At 47.3% G+C, this 16949-nt stretch overlaps 1 protein-coding gene across 1 annotated transcript in view; it reads right to left on the reverse strand.

Moving 5' to 3' along the window:
- The window catches only part of LOC115081318 (butyrophilin subfamily 1 member A1-like), a 325098-nt gene extending 314832 nt beyond the window's left edge, over positions 1–10266 (reverse strand). Inside the window, exon 1 of the mRNA XM_029585802.1 lies at positions 10175–10266. The gene's annotated coding sequence lies outside the window, so the exon portion shown is untranslated. The remainder of the gene's footprint in view (positions 1–10174) is intronic.
- Positions 10267–16949: the final 6683 nt, after the last annotated feature.

Raw genomic sequence — 16949 nt, forward strand, 5'->3', positions numbered from 1 at the left:
GCACCCGAACCACCCGGGGGCCAAGCCGCGCCCGAGCCCTTCTCACTCGGGGGCTGGGTCCCTGCCGCGAACCGGCCACCGGACCGAGGCTCCTACCTCCGAGGGACCACGGAAGTCAGCTCGGGAAACTCAACTGGGTGAGTGACCGCCTGGTATCACCACAGGAGTGCGGGGCTCGTCTTCAGTAGATTTCTTCTAAGAATTTAGTCGATAGAATTTGGAAAACACGCTCAGCGAGCATGGGTAGCTCCAAACTGCTTTGGAGACGGAAATTACTGAATTGCTTCACTTCCTGTGGGGGTATATGTACCCGTGCTAACGTCAGATCAGTCTCCAACTGCTAGCACGAGCACACTATACCCGCTTGTTTTGAGTCCATCTGCTACACGCTAGGATATACTATTTTACTATGTTACCCTCACACACAGCTCTGCCAATGCACCTCACTCCTGCCCTGCAGCACCTCCTGCTATTCCAGTACTGAGACCCTCACACACAGCTCTGCCAATGCACCTCACTCCTGCCCTGCAGCACCCCCTGCTATTCCAGTACTGAGACCCTCACGCACAGCTCTGCCAATGCACCTCACTCCTGCCCTGCAGCACCTCCTGCTATTCCAGTACTGACTGAGACCCCTCCTCACATTCACAGGCTCTAATCCCCTCTCTGTCACTCTCACCCTGTGAATGAGCCCCCTCCTCACATTCACAGGCTCTAATCCCCTCTCTGTCACTCTCACCCTGTGACTGAGCCCCCTCCTCACATTCACAGGCTCTAATCCCCTCTCTGTCACTCTCACCCTGTGACTGAGCCCCCTCCTCACATTCACAGGCTCTAATCCCCTCTCTGTCACTCTCACCCTGTGACTGAGACCCCTCCTCACATTCACAGGCTCTAATCCCCTCTCTGTCACTCTCACCCTGTGACTGAGCCCCCTCCTCACATTCACAGGCTCTAATCCCCTCTCTGTCACTCTCACCCTGTGACTGAGACCCCTCCTCACATTCACAGGCTCTAATTCCCTCTCTGTCAGTCTCATATGTCACACAATATTTCCAAATCTGGAAAACTCCCATCACAAATTACATATGATAAGTAGTAGTAGTGTGTAACGTGCCACTAGCCACATCACAGATTACATATAAGTAGTAGTAGTAGTAGTGTGTAACGTGCCACTAGCCACATCACAGATTATATATGATAAGTAGTAGTAGTAGTGTGTAACGTGCCACTAGCCACATCACAGATTATATATGATAAGTAGTAGTAGTGTGTAACGTGCCACTAGCCACATCACAGATTATATATGATAAGTAGTAGTAGTGTGTAACGTGCCACTAGCCACATCACAGATTACATATGATAAGTAGTAGTAGTGTGTAACGTGCCACTAGCCCCATCACAGATTATATATGATAAGTAGTAGTAGTGTGTAACGTGCCACTAGCCACATCACAGATTACATATGATAAGTAGTAGTAGTGTGTAACGTGCCACTAGCCACATCACAGATTATATATGATAAGTAGTAGTAGTGTGTAACGTGCCACTAGCCACATCACAGATTACATATGATAACTAGTAGTAGTGTGTAACGTGCCACTAGCCACACTCAGCACTATGCAGATAGATAAAACATACAGTCCTTGCTCCATGGAGCTTACAATCTCATCATGACAAACGAGTCTATGGGAGGTGTAGTTATTGTAGAGAGAAGCTTAGGATGTACAAGCAGCTTGCACACAGGGAGTCTCTAGACTGAATTTGAGTAGATCCTGAGAGGGAGCAGGATGCAGAGACTGGGGAAGTCTGTGCCAGGCATATGGTGCAGCCAGATAAGGAGCACAAAGGCTGGAGTTGGCAGTAGAGGAGAAGGAAACAGATAAGAGCGATTTACTGGATGAACAGAGTTCACAAGGAGGGGCATAGAGAGAAGAAAAGATAAGTAGTGTGGAGCTGCAGTGTGAGCACAGTTATAGGCGAGTAAGAGAGAGCTTGATCTGAATGCAGAGCCCACAACAGATCTGGGGCTTTGCAGCTCACGAATAACACTCAGTCATTCTTAGGAGGTCGTTACAATAAGTAACAGAGCTTCTTTATTATTTCAGAAATGTTCAGTTCTATAAATACAGTCAGAATAGTGCAGATGTATATACCCTGTATAAAAGTGTAAGTCACATTTCACCAGTAAATATCACTCACTTGTTCTCTGCAAACATGCATGTATTATAAATGATTCCTCTCATATTTATTTTACTTTTTATATTACCATATAAACTAAACAACCCCAAAATAAAAATATATCTATGAACTAAAGATAACAGGGCCACGTCCCACTTTCAGCATTGAGCTGCAAGAGCCTTGGAACCCCCTCAGAGAGGACTGGGGCGTCCCTGTGTACGGTTAGATCAGGGGCTAGGGAACACTCTGCTGCTCTCTCTCTCACCTCCCGTGCATAGATCAGTCAGGGCCCTGATACAGGGGAGTTCAACCTGTGTTAGGATCCGTGTGTGTCTGTGTGTAGGTGGACCCTTTGCTAGAGGTGAAAGATGGAACTGCCCAAAAGGGGCGGAGCCCCACGGGCCTCACCGTCAGGGAGGCGAGGTCTCGGCTGCTGGCTAGACTGTAGCAGATATGAACGAGAGAGAAGCCCCAAGAGGCAGGCCAGGGTACACCAGGCCAGGGGCTAGAGGTAGTAGATGATGGCATTACCCGAGGAGCAGGAAATGCCAGGAGAGATATACAGTTCTGAAAGTCTCAAGTCCTGAGAAGAAGTCCTCTGTGCAGTCATGGTAGTGGTCCGCGGAGCGGGGTACACCGTGGGCAGTCCTCTGTGTTGTCTCAGAAGTAGTACTCACAGGACTGTAGAAGCAGGGAGGTTCCGGGGAAGACCACAGGAAGAAGTCCAGGCGAAGGCCCTCCGAGGAGCGGATAGCCAAGAGACGGAAGGGGCCCCCGAGGAGCGAGTACCCTGGAAGTCTCACGCCACGGAAGCAGGAACCAGAACGACGTCCAACGGAGAGAAGGATTCCGGAGAATGAACTCGTTGCCAAGTCGTAGGTGCTCTGGTGCTGCCAGGTTTAAATACCCGAGTTTAATGACGTCATCTCAGGGGGACGCTCCCGAGGTTTGCGCCATGACGACGTTAAAGTTATAGCCTGGGAACGCACGTGTGCGCCTAAGGAGCCCCGAGGCCAAGATGGAGGTCGGCAGTGTCCATGCTGCCTTGGGACGCCCAGGAACGGAGGGAGGAGGGCTGATGCGAGCTGGCAGAGGCCGCGATTTCCCCGAGCAGAGCTAAAGCTGAATAAAGAGAGGTGAGCAGCAGGGGGTCGCAGGCGTAGGTGACCACGGGATGTAACAACCTGAAGTCAGCTGTCTCTTGTGACAGTCTCCTCGGCTGGGAGACAAAGAGGTTTCCCCACCCTTCCTGTCTTCTGCTTTGTTTTTCCCCATCCCCAGCACACTGAGCCGACGATTTTAAAGTATTATCCACTATGATGCCTAGATCTTTTTCCTGAGAGGTAGCTCCTAATATGGAACCTAACATCATGTAACTACAGCAAGGGTTATTTTTCCCTATATGCATCACCTTGCACTTGTCCACATTAAATTTCATCTGCCATTTGGATGCCCAATCTTCCAGTCTTGCAAGGTCTTCCTGCAATTTATCACAATCCGCTTGTGATGTAACTACTCTGAATAAGAAATTGCCATGCTGGGTCAGACCGAGGGTTCATCAAGCCCAGCATCCTGTTTCCAACAGAGGCCAAACCAGGCCACAAGAACCTGGCAATTACCCAAACACTAAGAAGATCCCATGCTACTGATGCAATTAATAGCAGCGGCTATTCCCTAAGTAAACTTGATTAATAGTCGTTAATGGACTTCTCCTCCAAGAACGTATCCAAACCTTTTTTGAACCCAGCTACACTAAGGGGTAGATTTTATAAACTTACACGCACATGTACTTTTGTTCGCGCACCAGGCGCGAACAAACATATGCAGGATTTTATAAGATTCGCACGTAGCCATGCGTATCTTATAAAATCTGGGGTCGGCACGCACAAGGGGGTGCACATTTGTGCACCCCCTTGTGCGTGCCGAGCCCTAGCCGCGCTGCCCGTTCCCTCCACCCCCCTGTACCTTCCCCTCCCTTCCCCTACCTAACCCACCCCCCCAGCCCTATCTAAACCCCCACCCTACGGCAGAATTACACCTGCCCGAAGCAGGCGTAACTCTGCGCGCGCCATCACCTGACCCAGGGGCTGGTCTGGAGCCCTCGACCACGCCCCCAGGCCAGCACCACGCCCCCAACATGCCTCCCGCCCCGCCCCAAAATTCGCGCCGCCCACCCAGCACGCCCCCAACACGCCCCCCCTTGCTAAGCCCCGGGACTTACGCACGTCCCGGGGCTTGCGCGCGCCGCCGAGCCTATGCAAAATAGGCTCGGCGCACGCAGGGGGCTTTTAAAAAGGTTACGCATATAACTTATGCCCATAACCCTTTTAAAATCCGGCCCTAACTGAACTAACCACATCCTCTGGCAACAAATTACAGAGTTTAATTGTGCGTTGAGTAAAAAAGAACTTTCTCTGATTAGTTTTAAATGTGCTACTTGCTAACTTCATGGAGTGCCCCCTAGTCCTTCTATTATTCGAAAGTGTAAATAACCGATTCACATCTACCCGTTCTAGACCTCTCATGATTTTAAACACCTCTATCATATCCCCCCTCAGTCGTCTCTTCTCCAAGCTGAACAGCCCTAACCTCTTCAGCCTTTCCTCATAGGGGAGCTGTTCCATTCCCCTTATCATTTTGGATGCCCTTCTCTGTACCTTCTCCATCGTAATTATATCTTTTTTGAGATGCGGTGACCAGAATTGTACACAATATTCAAGGTGCGATACAGAGGCATTATGACATTTCCCATTTTATTCATCATTCCCTTCCTAATAATTCCTAACATTCTGTTTGCTTTTTTGACTGCTGCAGCACACTGAGCCGACGATTTCAATGTGTTATCCACTATGACGCCTAGATCTTTTTCCTGGGTGGCAGCTTCTAAGGGATCTGTGCGGCCTCCCGGTGTTGATGCCCCCTGACACTGGAGTAGATGAATCTGACTTTTTGGACCCAAAAAGCTTCTCCATCTTATCCAGCCGGGTGTGTCAGCTTTTGGGGGTCATTTGATCGTACAGCGCGCACTCCCGGACGTTGTGCAACATCCCCAGGCAAAGGATACAAATCTCATGCGGATCAGTGATAGACATGGTCCGCGGGCACTGGGGGAATTGTCAATACTGGGAGGCCGCCATAAAAAAAAAAGCAGCTGGTGAACGGTCAATGGCCAGTGGCCACCGGGCAGCGACTCCCCGGAAATCGACCACAACAAGGGAGAACTTTACTCCTACCATGCCGTGGGAAGGACACAGACTGGTGAAGAGGGACCTGGCGCAGAAACGGCAGAAAATAGACTGGGAAATACTTTGAAAAAGGAATGAAGAGCAGAGCTCCTCTACCGCCAGGCAAACAGGCAGACTGAAGAGGGTCCCAGTTAGGACACACTGATAGTGGCAGGCTGGGCGTACTCAGTGTACCAGTCAAAGTTTCTAGAAACTTTATTAAACGTTTTCCGTGTCGGGCTCCATCTGATGATGTCACCCAAATATGAGGACTAACATCTTGCTTGTCCTAGCTCTCTCTCTCAAACTCACTCTTACAGACATACACACAAATGTTCCCTTTCTAACTCAGACACGCTCCTTTCTCTCACGCATACACGTGCTCCCTTTTACCAGGCGCTCATGCTTACACACACACAGAAAGACAGACAGACACACACATTCCCTCTCTTTCAACACACACACACACAGAAAGACAGACAGACACACACATTCCCTCTCTTTCAACACACACACACACACACACACAGAAAGACAGACAGACACACACATTCCCTCTCTTTCAACACACACACACACACAGAAAGACAGACAGACAAACACATTCCCTCTCTTTCAACACACACACACACACACACACAGAAAGACAGACACACACATTCCCTCTCTTTCAACACACACACAGAAAGACAGACACACACATTCCCTCTCTTTCAACACACACACACACACACAGAAAGACAGACAGACACACACATTCCCTCTCTTTCAACACACACACACACACACAGAAAGACAGACAGACACACACATTCCCTCTCTTTAGACACACATGCTTACACACACACACAATAGCTGTTCCTCTCTAGCAAGCGGGCAGGATGTGAACCCCCGGCCACCGCAGGCCTCCTCCATTTGGCCCACCAGATGGGATGGGATGGGATCCCCTGGAGGCTGCAGGGCCTATTCTTGGCTGGATGGGATAGGATCCCCATTCCTCAGGCAGCCGCAGCCTCAGGCATTCCTCAGAGCCACCAGGCGGGATGGGATCCCTCAATGGTCTTGGGTTCTGTCTTAGGTTGATTCAGCCTCTGGTGTGATGGGCTCAGACAGTGGTTCCCAGGCCGCCGCCCTGTGAAAGCTCACAGATTGCAGAGTGGGTTGTGCCGGACTTGGCTATCACATCCCCTGAAACTTACTTACTTGTCTGGGTAAATGGCTACGGCTAACCTCAGCCACTTACCTGGATAAGTCTGTACTTATCCAGCTATCTGGCTGGCCTCAGAAAAAAATGTTTTTTCTTCCTGTCCATCAACAAATAGCAACACGGGAAACTTTACTCCACCTCTGGCCAGGCGTAAAGTTTCCAGCATTAAAAAAATGTGATTTCAGCCAGCGCACCTCTCTGCACAGGGAGGAAATACTTAACGTCCTCATTAACACTTAATATCCATGCGAGGGCGCTAAGCTGACCTAACATTTTTGAATGCATATTCTGTGAGTATTAAACTTTTTGCTGCATCGGCAGTGAGATTTACACACAAAATCAGGCCGAGCGCACCATTAGGCCCCGATTGGACACGCGTTTTTGACGTGCTATTATTATCCCTTATACAGTAAGGGATAATAGCACGTGGAAAACGTGCGTTCAACCCTACACCCCCCCCCCCCCCGAAACTAATAGCGTTCTAGCCATGCAAATGCACGTTGATGGCCCTATTAGTTATGCCCAAGCGATACAGAAAGTAAAATGTGCAGCCAAGCCGCACATTTTACTTTCAGAAATTAATGCCTGCTAAAGGTAGGCGTTAATTTCTCTCGGCACCAGGAAAGTGCACAGAAAAGCAGAAAAAACTGCTTTTTTGTACACCCTCTGACTTAATATCATGGCGATATTACGTTGGAGGCCCCAAAAATTAAAAAAAAAAAATCTGCCCGCGGATTAGAAAACAGACGCTCAATTTTGCTGGCGTCTGTTTTCCAAACAACCAACCAACGCCGGTAAAACTGAGCGTTGCCTGTCAAACTCTCTGACAGCTGCCGCTTCTGCCAATAAGGAGGCGCTAGTGATGCGCTAGGGTCCCTAGCGCCTCCTTATTAGCGTGGGTCCTCATTTGCATAATGAATCATGTGCCCAGGAGAGGGGCCTGGGCGTGCGTTGGGAGAGCTGCTGCTCACCTTGGAGCGCCGGCTATCCCGCATGGTTTACTGAATCGACCTGTTTGACTGTGTGAGAGCAGGTAAAACTGTTTGTTCGGCTGAAGGCATCTTTTTTGCATCGACCTGTGAGTGTCTGCTGAAGAAGCATCCGGGGTCATGGCTTGGATGTGACTAAGCCTGTGTGGATGCTTAGGACTGAAAATAATATTGCCTTTATTTCCCTGTTATAATTCTACTTCCCTCCTATGAGAAGGGCCTGGGATGCTTCGCTCTTTTTATCAATTTTTTATATATATAGAGAGAGAGAGAGAGAGAGAGAGAGAATGAATTGATTTTATTCAGATTGAAAATCCTTGCTCACCCCTTTCTACAAACTTTTTTCAATGATGTGATCGTGTGTTTTTCCTAACTTAGGATAGGGCTGTTTGGTAGTGGAAGACAAAATTAACAGGACACCGATGTTGTGCCTGACATTAGAGTGCGCTGCTGTGATGATTTATTGCATTTGTAAGGCTATGGTTAGCGATTTCTCCTGCGCTGTATGGAATCTGCTCTGTGAGGTGCCAGACCTCAGGTGCAAGCTCCCTCTGGTGTTTAGCAGAAGCCACCACCCTGCATCCTTCAAGGTACATAGGAACAGAGCCATCAGACCATTTCACTATTGTCGGCAGGATTTAATTTCTATATTTTAGTAGTTATTTTCTGTGGTATCGTACCGAGCATGCTTTTGCAGCGTGGTGAGTAACGCATTTATTAAACAGAGAGGGATGCAGTGAATGACTGGCCAGACTCATTTTAAAACGACGGGGAAATAGCGACGACATTTCTTTTATTCTGTGCAGGCTACCCCCAAGCGTAATAGAAAAGTTACCCCATGTCTTCATGTCCGAGCTCTAGCGCTAAGGATCCTCTGTGTTTATCCCAAGCCCCTTTGAATCCCTTCTTGTCTTCACCGCCTCTTCCAGGCATCCAGCGCCCTTTCCGTGAAGAAATATTTGCTGACATTGTTCCCGAGTCTCCCCCCAGCTTCCTTTCCATGGGAAAAGCTTTGACAATGGTGACCATTAAAACCTCTCAGGTCTGTATCCTATCTCCCCTCTGCTCTGCCTCTTCTCTTCCAGGAGGTCCATATTTCGCTCCTTTAGTCATATCTCACATGCCTTTCTCACACCATTTTGTTTGCCTTTCTCTGGACTGCTTCCATTCTGTCCGTAACTCTTATTTTATGACAGAAAATGTTTTGGGGTTGGTTTTTTTTTGCACAAACAGGGCCGGTGCTGGCTTTTTTGCTGCCCTGTGTGAACAATTACTGTGCTGGCCCCCTCCGAGCCCCCAGTTCATTCTTCCCTACCCAGGTCTAACCCCCTCTCCTCTGGAACCCATGGCCGGTCACAGGCGAACCTTAAAGGCCCATCCACACACGCTTGCACAATTAAAAATTATGCATTTCTAATAACTGATTTTATATTAAAAAGAACATTCTGAGCACAGTCTTCTGAGGCAAAAATATTGCTTACAGCAACCTGCATATTATATTTACATGCACTGCTTTGGTGCCAACCAGAAAACCCTGCAAAAATACCCAGATGGTATTAGGCCTGTTGTAATGCATTTTGGATGTGGACTTGACCTTCATAAAGCCTTGAGTAAACAATTATAATACAGCAAACCTCCCATACCAAATCAGCACTAATTGCCGGCACTCAAACAATAACAATCGCACTTATGAAAAGTAACACTGTAAATATAAACCAGCTCCTAAAATAACAATGCACCCCCCTATTAGGAAAACAGAACAAGCCAGACTGCTATACAACCCTACACAGAAGCTACATGCCAGCAGAATATCCTCACTTCGGTCACACGTGCAGAACACAGACAGTCCATCACTAAATAAAAGTCCATCACAGAATAAAGAGAGACCATAAAGTATAAATAAAAACTGGAAACTGCAACAGTTTCCAGTTTTTATTTATACTTTATTTATACTCTGTATACAGTGCAACATCAGAAACATCACCATTTGTCATAAAAACAATAAAATCAAGAAATAGAAAACAGTCATAATAGTAAAACAATATTAATAATGAAAATAAATATTTCAAGACAGCTGAAGAATAAATATCCAATAATAAAAAAACTCATGTAAATTGTTTTTTTTAAATTTCCCAAACACCAGTAAAATTTTTCAAATAACACCCAATAATTAAAACTAATATGGATAAGAATAAAATATCCCACTCTTCATACCTGAGAACTTTTGGTTTCCAGTCACCTTGAGATTCTTGTGGATTAGTGGGGGAGGGAAGGCACACAAACTTTCTCCTCGCTCTCTCATATATACACACACACACTTTCTCTCATACATACTCATGCTCACACACACACATGCTTCCTCTCTCAGATGCCCACAGTTCCTCTCTCCCATGTGCGTGCACACACACGTACTCCCTCTCACACATATGTTCACACACACAGATGCTCTTTCTTGCTCACACACTCCCACACATTCATACTCTCTCTCACACACTCCCTTTTTTATACATACACACATACGTGCTCCTTCTCACACACACACACACATGTTCTCTCAAACACAGGGGCTTCACCTTCTTTTCTTCTGCTTGCTCCCCCCGGCAGCCTTGGGCCTCACCGCTGCTGGTGAGATGGGGTCCGCTGGCAGTCCGCAGCCTCTTCTCTGCTTAGGTTACCACTTTCCCTCACTTCTCATTCCCTTCCCTCACTACCTCAGCTCTCTCCCTCACTACCTCAACTCCTTCCCTTTTTCCCTCACTATCTTGCTTTCTCCCACTTTTCAACCCCTTCCCTCCCTCCCTCTAGATATTCTCCCCTCTTCTCTGCCTCAGTTCTTCCCATCCCTGTCCCTCTAGAGATACTTCTCCCCCCTTAATGAGTCACTCCCTCACCCTGTACAAGCTCTGTCCTCCCCTCTTCTCACCCCCCTTCCTATGCTTTCCCCATTTTTTTTTCCTGCCGGCTCCCTATGCCCTTCCCCCACCTTCTCACCCGGTCACTTCCAGCCTCTTAGCCCTCCCCAAGCTCTTCCTCCCCCCACTCCCTGGTCCTGTTTATTACGATCAGGTTTCCCTTTCCCCTCCTTTCTGTGTGAGCAGGCAGCAGGAGCAGCAAAGCAGCCGAAGTAAAGGAAAGGCCAACAGACCGCCTGCGACATAGGAGCCGCCAAAGGGGGCTCGCCAGCTCAGATTTAGTTATCGGATCGGGTCGGGGTAACCCAAATCCCTGCCCGATCCGGCGCATCAACTCCTAGATCTCCCGCCACCAGCAGCATTTGAATGACGTCATCTCCTGCTGCCGCGGGGCCAGTCTCACGAGAGGAGCAGCGAGCTTGAGGATCTTCTCGCGAGACTGGCCCCGCGGCAGCAGGAGATGACGTCATTCAAATGCTGCTGGTGCGGGAGATCTAGGAGTTGATGCCCGATCCGATAACGAAATCTGAGCTGGCGAGCCCCCTTTGGCGGCTCCTAGGCCGCGGGTGGTCTGAGCCAGGCGGCCCTGCAGCCTTCCTTCCATTTTGGCTGTGAGTGGCCCAGGCCGCCGCCCCCTCGGAGCCGCCGCCCCGTGCAAGTGCCCAGTTTGCACAGTGGCTTGCTCCAGCCCTGTAATTTCTGCACAAAAAATACTGTCTGTATAGAAGGCATTGGGGGTGACCAGAACAGCAAACGGATTGAAGATGTGACTACAACATTGATTTATATAATGGGATAATGACATTAAGAACATAAGAATTGCCATGCTGGATCAGAACAAGGTCCATCGAACCCAGCATCCTGTCTCCGACAGTGACCAAACCAGGTCACAAGTACCTGGCAGATCCCATAAAGTAGATCCAATTTCTGTTACTCACTCCCAGGGATAGCAAAAGCTTTCTGTAGTCTACCTGGCTGCAGGAACTTGTCCAAACCTCTTTTAAACTGTTAGGGAATCTGTGTTGCGAGCTCCAGGCTGAGGGAGGAATTAGCAATCTGTTGGGGAACTGCTATCTGATGGGTGGAGTAGCAGTCTGTTATCGATCTGATGACTGGAGTAGCAATCTGAAGTATCTGTAAGAAAGCTGGGAGGAGCAATCTGTATGAATGGCTCCTAAGAAGGAGGAGTCAGCGATCTTGAAGTGTCTCAGATATCGTCTTGCTAAGGAGTAGCAAACTGTAATGAATCTGAGATAGTAGTGGGTGGATCCCTGGGCCGGTGGCAGATGACCACACCCCCGGGAGGATACCCCGAGAGGGACCACCAGCTAGGCTTGAGTATGGAGACAGACACACATTAGTTCTTTTATTAAACAGTATATTGAACCACCAGAGGTGGCAGTAGTGAGCTGATATGCCCCGCAGGGTTGCAGTCCCTCAGGTACTGGAACAGTGATCCAGGATGGCTGAGCTGTTGAGAAACTGTAGAAAGCGAGTAGGCAGAGTTCATGAACAGAACTAGATGACAAATCTCACGTAAGGTGTCAAGTAAGCTCAGGAGCTGGAAAGGATTAGACCTGGTTCCAGGGAAAGCTCTGAGAGAGCGATGATAACTCACAGTTGTTTGTAGCAGCGATAGCTTCCAGGCAGTAGAGAATCTTCAGAGTGTCCAGGAACATGGGCCCTCGAGGAGCACGTACCGGTTCCTCTCTGTAATCTGAAAGTAAAGAAAAGAGCGAGGCCCCCGAGGAGCCGGTACCTCTGGTAAGTCCGAGGAGGCAGAGTAGCTTGGAGGAATCCTAACCAGAACCAAATCATCTCCTTGCTAACTCGGTTAGAAAGTGAATAAGAGACCTTTAAAGATTGGAAGTGGATGACGTCATCTCAGGGGGACGCCCCTGAGGTTCACGCCCTTGCTGGTACTTCAGTCAGAGCGCGCGCCCCTTAGGTCATCAGACAACATGGCGGATCTGCAACGTCGAGCCGGTCCGGGGACGCTGGAGGGAGGCGGTGTGGAGACGCCGCGGCCGCCAGCCATCCATGAGGCCGGAGGGAGTCGCCACAGAGGTAAAGAGGGCGGAGTGAGGGTGTCGAGCAGCGACGGTCGCAACATAAACCCTACTATGCTATTTGTCTTGATATCATCCTCATACCACGGCAATGAGTTGCTGTAGCCTGGATAGTTGCAAACAAAGAGACCTCATACAAATGTGGCTGGGTTACCTGTGCAGTGCCCAGAACGCCACTCTGGTTGTGCGGTGATAGCTTTACGAAGTGCACCGTCATCAAAGATCAAATCATTGGTCTCTTTGTTGTGGGATGAAAGTAAAGACAACTTGTGTCAATTACTTAGCAAAAAGTTAGGCAGTTAACATTTTACTTATCGTAGCATGGTAGCGGGGAGTGTAGTAAGGATACAGTTGTTGGCAATAGCCCGACACGGCTCGTGTTTCTTGCACCAGCTTCCTCAGGGGCCTCACAATGCCACTACTAAAAATAGAAATGCACAGTTAACAATTCCTTATTTAACTGCAAAAAGTGAAGACCGCAAAACTTAATACCTACGATTCCAAGCACTGCCGCTCTGCTCTGCTACTAGGCTGCAGCTATCGTTCGGGCAGCCGGATCCGCCATTTTACTCAGTAATTATATACCTACCGCAGTAGGAGGAACTCATTAATTATTAATTACGACGTCAGAGACAATCAAATCAGTATGAACGGAATTACTAGATAAGCGATGTCCATTCAACAGAGTCGTTCAGACCATTAGGTGATGTGGATGCCAAGGAAAAAATCCACCACTGCTCACGCATGTTAAGAATTTGATTGGTATCACCACCACGGGTGTTAGGTATAATACGTTCAAGGATGGTCCAGCGGAGTTGGTCGAACGTGTGGTTCAAAGTGGTACAATGCGTTACTATAGGTGCCTCCATACTGAGTGTGTTCAAGCGGCTCCGATGTTCAAAAAGACGAGTTTTTATTTTTCTGCTAGTTCTACCCACATAGATTAATTTGCAGGGGCACTGTATAAGGTATATAACAAACGTGGAGTTGCAGGTAGTAACTGATCGTTTATAATAGATATAACCCGTTTTGGGATGTTGCCATGACGGTCCCACTATAGTGATGGAGCACATATCGCAGTTGCCACAGGCCGTGTGCATTCCTTGCGGGCGAACAGTATCACATGGGGTCACAGACGCATGTACTACACTGTCTTTTAAGTTTTTGCTCCGTTGATACGCAAAAAGTGGCAAGTCAGTGAATGCATGATGCAGCTGAAGGATATGCCAATGACGTTGAATGCTTTTGACAATTAAGTAGGATTTTTCCGTGTGTGTGAGGACACATATATCTGCAGTTACCGGATCGTGTGTTTTGTATTCCAATAGAGCTGTTCGTGGAGAGTGCCATGCTCTCTTAAAAGCTTTATACACCGCACCATACGGATATCCTCTGGAAAAAAATCTTTCTGCCAATTTGCCTGCTTGTAGTTTAAAATCGCCATCGGATGAACATAGGCGTCTGAGCCTAAAAAATTGGCTCACAGGTAGACCTTGCTTAAACGCTCTGGGATGGAAGCTATGATACCTGAGCAGGTTGTTCCTTTCTGTTTGTTTGCGATAAACAGAAGTATGAAGATGCTGATGGTCGATGGAGATGGCAATATCTAAAAACGCTAAGTTAGTACCGCTGTATTGTGTGGTAAATTGTAAATCCTTGTCGATTGTGTTAACCCAAAGAAAAAACAATTGTAAAGAGGCAACATCTTGTTTCCAAAAAATGAGGAGATCGTCAATGTAGCGGACCCACAACGAGACAGAATCAAACCATCTTGAATTGTAGATATGGAGTCTTTCTAATCTGTCCATGACAAGGTTAGCAATAGAAGGGGCTGCGGACGACCCCATTGCTATACCGTGAATTTGCAGGTAAAATTGAGAATTGAACGAAAAGTAATTTTTTTGAATAACTAGTTTGGCTACTTCAAAAACGAACCAGAAAGGGATCCTTGAACCTGCCATATTATTTTTAAGTGTCTCTTCAATAGTTAGTAAAGCAGTAACATGGGACACATTGGTGTACAATGAGACAACATCCATTGTCACCAAAATTATAGGCTCCTTTAATACTGAAAAATTACCCAAGACTTTAAGCACTGCAGTGGTATCCTTAATGTATGATTTCATTTTTTGAACATGGGGTTGCAAAAAAGTGTCTAAGAAAATGGCCAATGGCTCTAACACCGACCCATTACTTGACACTATGGGTCTAAGAGGGGGATCAACTGTGGATTTGTGAACCTTGGGGATCCCGTACATAATAGGGGTCCGAGGATGCTGTACCAAAAGAAAGTTCCGCTCTTTACGAGTAAGAAAAGGAGTTACTTTCTCTTCCAGTAGACTTGCAATAGTGTTGACTAGGTCCTTAGTGGGGTCATCTTCGAGAGGCCTGTAGTACTTAGTATCGGACAAATGATTGTTTAATTTGGTGATATACTGGTCACGATCCAACAATACTATGCTGCCCCCCTTGTCAGCGGGTTTGATAATTAAGTTGGGGTCAGATGTAATGGATCGTAATGCTTGACGATCACAATTTGAAAAATTAATGTATGAGTGGGTACTACTACTTTCAAATGATACCATGTCTTTTAATACAAGGTCCCGAAAGGTTGCTATATTGTTGTCCATAGGGCCCGGTGGTATCCATTTCGACTTCCCTCTTACTATGGAGATGTTGTCACTCGAAATTTCATTGGTAGTGCAGTACAACTTAATTTGGAGTTTACGAATGAATTTCATTAATGATATCCGGCTCTGGAATGGATCATGTCTCTGATGCGGAACAAAGGACAATCCCAGGTTTAACACTCTTTCTTGTGCATCGGTGAGGCAATGCCGGGAAATATTTATAACTGCGGATCGTACCTGGTCCGCGATCGGGTTTGTGGCCCCTCCGGATGAGACGTTGTTTCCCGGTGGTCGCAATGGGCATAGGCTTGGCTCACCGGGTCTGTCCGGTATGGCCTGCGCTGAGTCTGGCGTTGCCACCTCCCGCGACGGCCTCTCCCTAAAAAAGGCTGCGATTGACCACCTTTTTTTCTATAACGCGGGGCTTCACCTTCATCAGACCCGCTCGATCCACTGCCCTCAGAGTCCTCAAAGGTAACTTGTCTGTCAGGTGGATTGTCCTCTTTGTTGAGCCAATGGTAGACATTATTAGTTGCGTATTAGTTATTCAAAAAAATTACTTTTCGTTCAATTCTCAATTTTACCTGCAAATTCACGGTATAGCAATGGGGTCGTCCGCAGCCCCTTCTATTGCTAACCTTGTCATGGACAGATTAGAAAGACTCCATATCTACAATTCAAGATGGTTTGATTCTGTCTCGTTGTGGGTCCGCTACATTGACGATCTCCTCATTTTTTGGAAACAAGATGTTGCCTCTTTACAATTGTTTTTTCTTTGGGTTAACACAATCGACAAGGATTTACAATTTACCACACAATACAGCGGTACTAACTTAGCGTTTTTAGATATTGCCATCTCCATCGACCATCAGCATCTTCATACTTCTGTTTATCGCAAACAAACAGAAAGGAACAACCTGCTCAGGTATCATAGCTTCCATCCCAGAGCGTTTAAGCAAGGTCTACCTGTGAGCCAATTTTTTAGGCTCAGACGCCTATGTTCATCCGATGGCGATTTTAAACTACAAGCAGGCAAATTGGCAGAAAGATTTTTTTCCAGAGGATATCCGTATGGTGCGGTGTATAAAGCTTTTAAGAGAGCATGGCACTCTCCACGAACAGCTCTATTGGAATACAAAACACACGATCCGGTAACTGCAGATATATGTGTCCTCACACACACGGAAAAATCCTACTTAATTGTCAAAAGCATTCAACGTCATTGGCATATCCTTCAGCTGCATCATGCATTCACTGACTTGCCACTTTTTGCGTATCAACGGAGCAAAAACTTAAAAGACAGTGTAGTACATGCGTCTGTGACCCCATGTGATACTGTTCGCCCGCAAGGAATGCACACGGCCTGTGGCAACTGCGATATGTGCTCCATCACTATAGTGGGACCGTCATGGCAACATCCCAAAACGGGTTATATCTATTATAAACGATCAGTTACTACCTGCAACTCCACGTTTGTTATATACCTTATACAGTGCCCCTGCAAATTAATCTATGTGGGTAGAACTAGCAGAAAAATAAAAACTCGTCTTTTTGAACATCGGAGCCGCTTGAACACACTCAGTATGGAGGCACCTATAGTAACGCATTGTACCACTTTGAACCACACGTTCGACCAACTCCGCTGGACCATCCTTGAACGTATTATACCTAACACCCGTGATGGTGATACCAATCAAATTCTTAACATGCGTGAGCAGTGGTGGATTTTTTCCTTGG

Source organism: Rhinatrema bivittatum, unplaced genomic scaffold (assembly GCF_901001135.1).
Source record: "Rhinatrema bivittatum unplaced genomic scaffold, aRhiBiv1.1, whole genome shotgun sequence".
NCBI classification, from domain to species: domain Eukaryota; kingdom Metazoa; phylum Chordata; class Amphibia; order Gymnophiona; family Rhinatrematidae; genus Rhinatrema; species Rhinatrema bivittatum.